The sequence below is a fragment of the Myotis davidii genome, unplaced genomic scaffold, assembly GCF_000327345.1.
Source record: "Myotis davidii unplaced genomic scaffold, ASM32734v1 scaffold329, whole genome shotgun sequence".
In the NCBI taxonomy this organism is placed as follows: Eukaryota; Metazoa; Chordata; class Mammalia; order Chiroptera; family Vespertilionidae; genus Myotis; species Myotis davidii.
In genome coordinates this window covers 1,451,465-1,457,735 of record NW_006300374.1, presented here as the reverse complement: position 1 = coordinate 1,457,735, position 6,271 = coordinate 1,451,465, and the positions used below count along the sequence as shown (strand labels likewise).

Sequence of the window (6,271 nt, the reverse complement as noted above, 5' to 3'; positions counted from 1 at the left end):
TGTTTGTTTAGCTTCTATAATTGAAACATAGTTGCTTAGAGTGCAGCTCAGAGCCCAGCTGAGGCAGGCGGGGAACCTTGGCTTCCTCCATCACCAGGGCAACCAAGCCTCATGTTCGCTTCAGCTGCATGGCTGCCGGCCGCCATCTTGGTTGGCAGTTAATTTGCATATCTCGCTGATTAGCCAATGGGAAGCGTAGCAGAGGTATGGTTAATTACCATGTTTGTCTATTATTAGATAGGATATATCATGTCAAGGAAGATTAATAGACTGGCTCAGATTAAAGAGACACAACTAAATACAATGTGCTATCCTGTTTGGGTCTTAGAAGAGGAAAAGTACATTCGTGGAAAAACTCTTGAAATCCTAATAAAACCCGGTAGTTGAGTCCATAGTATTATATCAATGTTAATCTCTTCGTTTTGACAAATGTACCACTATACATATAAAAAGGTAACATGCAAATTAGCTGGGACACCATAACACGTCACGACTGGACCATTAGCATATTACCTCTTTATTAGCTCCTATCATCAGGAGGCTGCCTGCATGCTCTTTGGAATGTTGCTCCAGAGACAGGAGATGGGACGGAAGCGGGAAGGCGGGAGCAGAGAAGCGGGGAGGCTGGAGTGGGGAGGCGAAGAGGCAGGAGAAGGCGGGACCAGCCTGAGGCAACTCGAGGGTGGGTGGCACCACACGAATTCACACACTGGGCTCCTAGTCCTATATAATAAAAGTCTAATATGCAAATTGACCAAACAGCAGAACTGGTTGCTATGACGTGCACTGACCACCAGGGGGCAGATGCTCAACGCAGGCACTGCCCCCTGGTGGTCAGTGTGCTCCCACAGGGGGCACACTGCTCAGCCAAAAGCTAGGCTCATGGCTGGTAAGCCTCTCTCACCTCCGTGGCAGTGCTAAGGAGCAGCAAGCCAAGCGGTAAGGAGCAGCAAGCAGGCGGGTGGTAAGGAGCGAGGGATCCCAGACTGTGAGAGGGCGCAGGCCAGGCTGAGGGACCCCCCTACCCTGAATGCACGAATTTCGTGCACTGGGCCTCTAGTAGTTATATAAGAAGTTAGCATGAGGAGAAGCTGGGTGAAGGGTACATGGGAACTTTCTGTACTATCTTTACAAAATTTTCTGTGAATTGAAAATGATCCCCCTCCAGAGATATATGTGTATAATGAGTCCGAATCTAAAGTGAAATAAAATGGAATAAATACCTACCCTCAAAGTTGATGAGAGATCAAATGGGCTGGTGTCTGCAAAGCACACACACAGGGTACATAGTTGAAAAGCCAATAAATGCAGGCTGTTATGATAGCTGTTATATTACCTCTAACTCCTTTCCCGCCTCTCGGATTCTGTGACCACTGTTCCTTGGTGGCAGTGAACTTACAGCTTCAGCTTTTGGGAAAGTGAAGTTACAACATAGTTCTACTTGCTAGTGTCCTCCTAAATATGACACAGCACCGTTCTGCTTCCCTTTACCCAATTTCTTTCTTTGAAAGCCACAGGAAGATTACCAAACGAACATGCAATGTATCTGAAAACTCTCTGAAGAACTGTAGTAGGTACTACCCATCCTTCTCATCTTCTCCGGGTATCACTCCTCCTCCCTGCCCCCTGTTCATTAATAGTTGGAGTATTTTGCAAACTCCTTAGTGCTGGATACCAAGGCAATGTCTTCCTTTCCCAATGTCTCCATCTGTGGTCTCAGCCTTTTGGATGCCACAGACCAGTTAACTTTTATTTTATTTTTTATTTTTTGCTTTTTTTTAAGTTTAATAGGACAGTCTCATGTCCAAATTTTTTTAAAATATGTTTTTATTGATTTCAGAGAGAGGAAGAGAGGGATAGAAACATCAATGATGAGAGAAAAATCACTGATTGGCTGTCTCCTGCACACCCCCTACTGGGGATCTAGCCGCAACCCAGGCATTTGCCCTGACTGGAATGGAACCATGACCTCCTGGTTCATGGGCCAATTAACTTTTTTTAAAAGGAAGGGGTGGGGCAATTTACAGTTGTCAATTTGTTATTTTACCTACAAGGGAGCTTTTTGTTTTAAAACCCCCAATATACAGTTATTATCATCAACATTGCATCAAAATGCCATAAAAGGAAACGGCATTTTAACACCAAAATAATAAGCGGGGCAGAATCTCAAAATAAAGCGTCCTTCCAAAAAAATCACCGTTACCCACTTACTCTGATACGTCAAAACTTTTAAAATAACGGCGTTAAAAAGTCCTAAAAAAAGTCCTAAAAAAATCCCAACATAAAATGCATCATAAGATACTACATTGCATTTCATTTTGGGATTGTGACCATCGCATAAAGTAAGAGAGTACTTATAAAGTGTACGAGTGCTGTTTACAGAGTAACAGACTGCACAGCTGTGTGCCCATCACCGTGCATAGACTGGGCCCGGCAGGTGGAAGGCCCTGGGACCCCTGCATCTTCCTCTCCAGCTCCAGGGGACACCACCCCTGTGGGATGCGGAACCATTTCCTTTCTTCTCCTCATATTTTACTCCCTATGTCTCTATTCCTAACAAGGCACTTATTCTTTTTTTTTTTTTTCTGGTTCTACTACTTCTAGGAAAGGAATCATATTGTGTGTGACTTGCCTTTTTTTGCTCAGAATAATGGTTTTTCGTGATACAAAGGTGGTGTTTAGAGATCTGTATCTGACGGAGTTTTGCAAAGAGGAGCCAGGGTGTCCATCTATTTGTGTAGCAGCCATGGTGGCTAAACGTCCAGCTGTGCCCACATCTGTGGATGGAAGGGGAAGCCAAGCTCCCAAAGCTCTCACCAGGCTCTTTGGGCCAACAGCCTCTAGGTCTCCAGTGGCTTTTATGAGACGGGCAGGCTCGGGGCCCTAATGTGGGCTGCGAGGGGGGTGTCGCTTCACTGGAGCAGCACAGCTGTAGCTCTGATCGCCCCCCAGCAGTCAGAACATCACCTGTGAAGGCGCCGTGAGCAGGTGGATTTCACAGACCCACAGGAAGGCCTGGGCTGGCCTTGAAAATCACCACTCCATTGGTTTATCACTTCCTAGGTGAATATTCCTACCCATTGTCTCCTTCGCACGTGCAAGGAGAGGCCTAGGATACTTTCATCAGATTCCTGGAATGTCTCTAAAGAAACATCCCGAACATATGAGTCCCTAGGTCTCTCTAGAAACGCCCCTCCCAAGACCAAATGAATCAGAATTTTGTATTTTAATGAGATTCCCAGGGGACTTGTACGCACATTCAAGTTCGAGAAGCACTGGCCTAGATCCTTCATTTGGGAGAAGGAGGTGGTGTTCAAATGAATATTTTTAAGCATAACACACAGAGAGGAAAGTGTTACATCCTAAGAGTGTCATTTGAGAAGTCACTACAAAATAAACCCACAGGTGTACCCAGCACCCAGATTAAGAACTAGAGCTCTGCCACACCCTGGAAGCCCCATTTCCCACAAGCCCTCCCTCACTAAGCCCCCTGCTCACCCAAGATAACCAGAACTCCAGCTTCTAAGGGCACACGTTAACTTGGTCCGTGTCGGCTCTTCGTATAAGTGGAATCATACCGTATGTACTGTTTTGTGTTAAACTTCATTTGCTCGACATTATGTTTGTAAGAGTCTAAATCACTCCCCAGGAGCCCCACTGCCTACTGTGTGCTTACACATTGTGTACTGATCTCCCTCCAGCTTCCTGCATCTCCCATCTCCAGAAAACTGTCATAATGTTAAAGAAAGCCCATGTATCCAAATGACTATTTATTGAGCATCTAGACTGTGTTGGCATTGCACTGAAGGCTGGACCCCCAACATATGTTGCCAAATTGAGACTACTGCTTCAATGCCCTCAGTGATGTGGGAGATTCACGTTGGGATGTGAATTCAAACTTTGAAAGGAATTTATTACCTGCCCTAAAAACACCCCAAACTGCAGGTTAGCACACAGCCACCAAGGAGCAGCAGGGCTCCTCACTCACGTCTTTTGTACACATCATGAAATCCAGGTACAATAAGTTTCTGCCTCAACTATTTCTACTTCTCTTCAAATGTTATTGGGGTAAATATTGGGGTTCTCCCAGCTAACAGTTCTAACTCTCGCAAAAATCTCTTGGTGCTAGTGCTTCGCAAGGCCTTTGGGAGTAAAGGATGTGCAGACACTCACCTTGGCTCCCCGTGGACATTCGTGGCACTCAGATCCGCTTGCCTAATTAGTTCACCATAAGCGTTGCTATGAGACCAGTGGTGGAGCATCTTTCTGGGCCTCAGTTTTCTCACCTACAAAAACAAGGAAGCATACTGCATCACAGGTTTTTACCTAGAAATCCATGGGTCCACTAGAGCCGTGGTCGGCGAACTGCGGCTTGCGAGCCACATGCGGCTCTTTGGCCCCTTGAGTATGGCTCTTCCTAAGCCTTAGGAGTACCCTAATTAAGTTCATAACAATGTACCTACCTATATAGTTTAAGTTTAAAAAATGTGGCTCTCAAAAGAAATTTCAATCTTTGTACTTTTGATATTTGGCTCTGTTGACTAATGAGTTTGCCGACCATTGCACTAGAGAATCTGTTAATCCCTGGAAATTACATGAAAAATTATGAATGTGTGTTTTGGGGGAGAAAGAAGCCCAGAGGACAATGACCCCCCACATTAAACACATGTTAGGTGATCCCCAAGGACCTTTGCACTTACTAGTCTGCAGTCAACGTGGCTCTCTGTGTCAACAGGAGGACTTGATTTTTCTCAGTGTCTGGCTCCAGCTGAATCTGAAAAGAGAAGTTGGCCTTGCCTTTTTCGTTCTGTAGCTTTCTCTGCCCTAACAGGGAGGACTGTGATAGAGCTGTGCCACACAATAGAGTCTCTCTCATCTCTACGGGTGAGATAACATCAAGGTCATTTCATTTAAAATAGCATGGCCCTGAATCGAGTCCCTTCGTTTTAATATGACCTCAATCTGGGTCGTACTGTATTCAGTTGGCTTGTTTTCTAAACACTGTGTCGATCCAAACCCCCAGAGCGCAGTGGCAGGTCAGGTTCTCATAAGCAAATAAATGTGAACATACTGATGTCTTCAGGACCAGCGGTCGCCAACCTTTCGGACCTCACAGACCACCAGGGGTCCACGGACCACCAGTTGGCGACCGCTGTTCTGGACAGATCAACCGTCCAGTTTTCTCTACCCAGAGGAAGGGTCTGCAGCACCCCCAGGGAGAAAGGCACCCAGGTTGGCCCAGCCAGCCCAGGGTGCTGGCCTGTCACCTGAGCAAAAGAGTGAAACCAGACCCTTCCTACCTGTCTAAGGTCGGAGCTTGTTATTTTAACCCAACAATAATATTGGATTACACATTCCCTCTGTGTGGCTGGTTCCCCTGGCAGCACCCTGGCAACAACTGAGCCAAAAGCTTTCATGACAAAGCCACGTTGGTCAGTAAAGGAACACCTTGTATTCCTTCCGTGGAGCAAGACACGCTGGACTGGTAAACAGTGTTCTTAATAGTTACACTGGTTTCACTGCAGATGAAAAGAGGTGGTTTCAGAACTCCTGGCTTCCTACAAACACCCTTTTCTGTTCTCAGTTATCTAAGGAGGCAGAGCCCCACCTTCAACGCTTGCTGCTCCAAGTGTGGGCCAGAGACCAGCGCCACCTGGCAGCTTGTTAGAAATGGGAAAACCGCAGCCCCACCCAGGATTGCTAACCCGGAATCTGTATTCTAAGCAGATCGCCAGGTCATTCCTAATCATAGACGCATTCAAATTTGGGAAGCACTCCTGAGGAACGCCCCGAATCTCACAGGCAGCCGCACCTACCTCTCTCCTATCATGTCTGCGCCGCTCCGGCAATTAAATAATGATCAATAAATATGAGCTTCCTTCTTCTCCCTCCTAAAACCCAGAGGACCACCAGGGATGATTTGAGGGAGGGGAGGAGGAACAAGCCCAGAAGAGGAGATACTTGGAAAGGGAAGAAGGAATGATGAAGAAGGAGAAAGAGCAAAGAGATTACTTCTGAAAGGAAAGTTTACATCTTGGGTTTTATGGGCTTGTTATTTTTTTTCTGTATTTATATTGAAGTACAGTTGGTATACAAGTTATATTCATTATATGAGTTTCAGGTGTACAGTATAGTGATTCAACATTTTTATACCTTACAATGGGAACACCTCACTAATTCTAATAATTGTCTGTCCCTATGCAAACGTATCACAATATTATTGACTAGATTCTGCTTCCCCTTTTCACCCATTGCTACACCTGCGCCCCTC

General features: G+C 45.8%; 1 long non-coding RNA gene across 1 annotated transcript in view; it reads right to left on the bottom strand.

Annotated features, from left to right (window-relative positions):
• LOC102751958 overlaps positions 1-4,950 on the bottom strand; it is a 7,614-nt gene extending 2,664 nt beyond the window's left edge. The window contains exons 1-2 of the long non-coding RNA XR_436357.2: positions 4,701-4,950; positions 4,174-4,286 (exon numbers count right to left, since the gene is read on the bottom strand). This is a non-coding gene — a long non-coding RNA (uncharacterized LOC102751958). The remainder of the gene's footprint in view (positions 1-4,173; positions 4,287-4,700) is intronic.
• Positions 4,951-6,271: the final 1,321 nt, after the last annotated feature.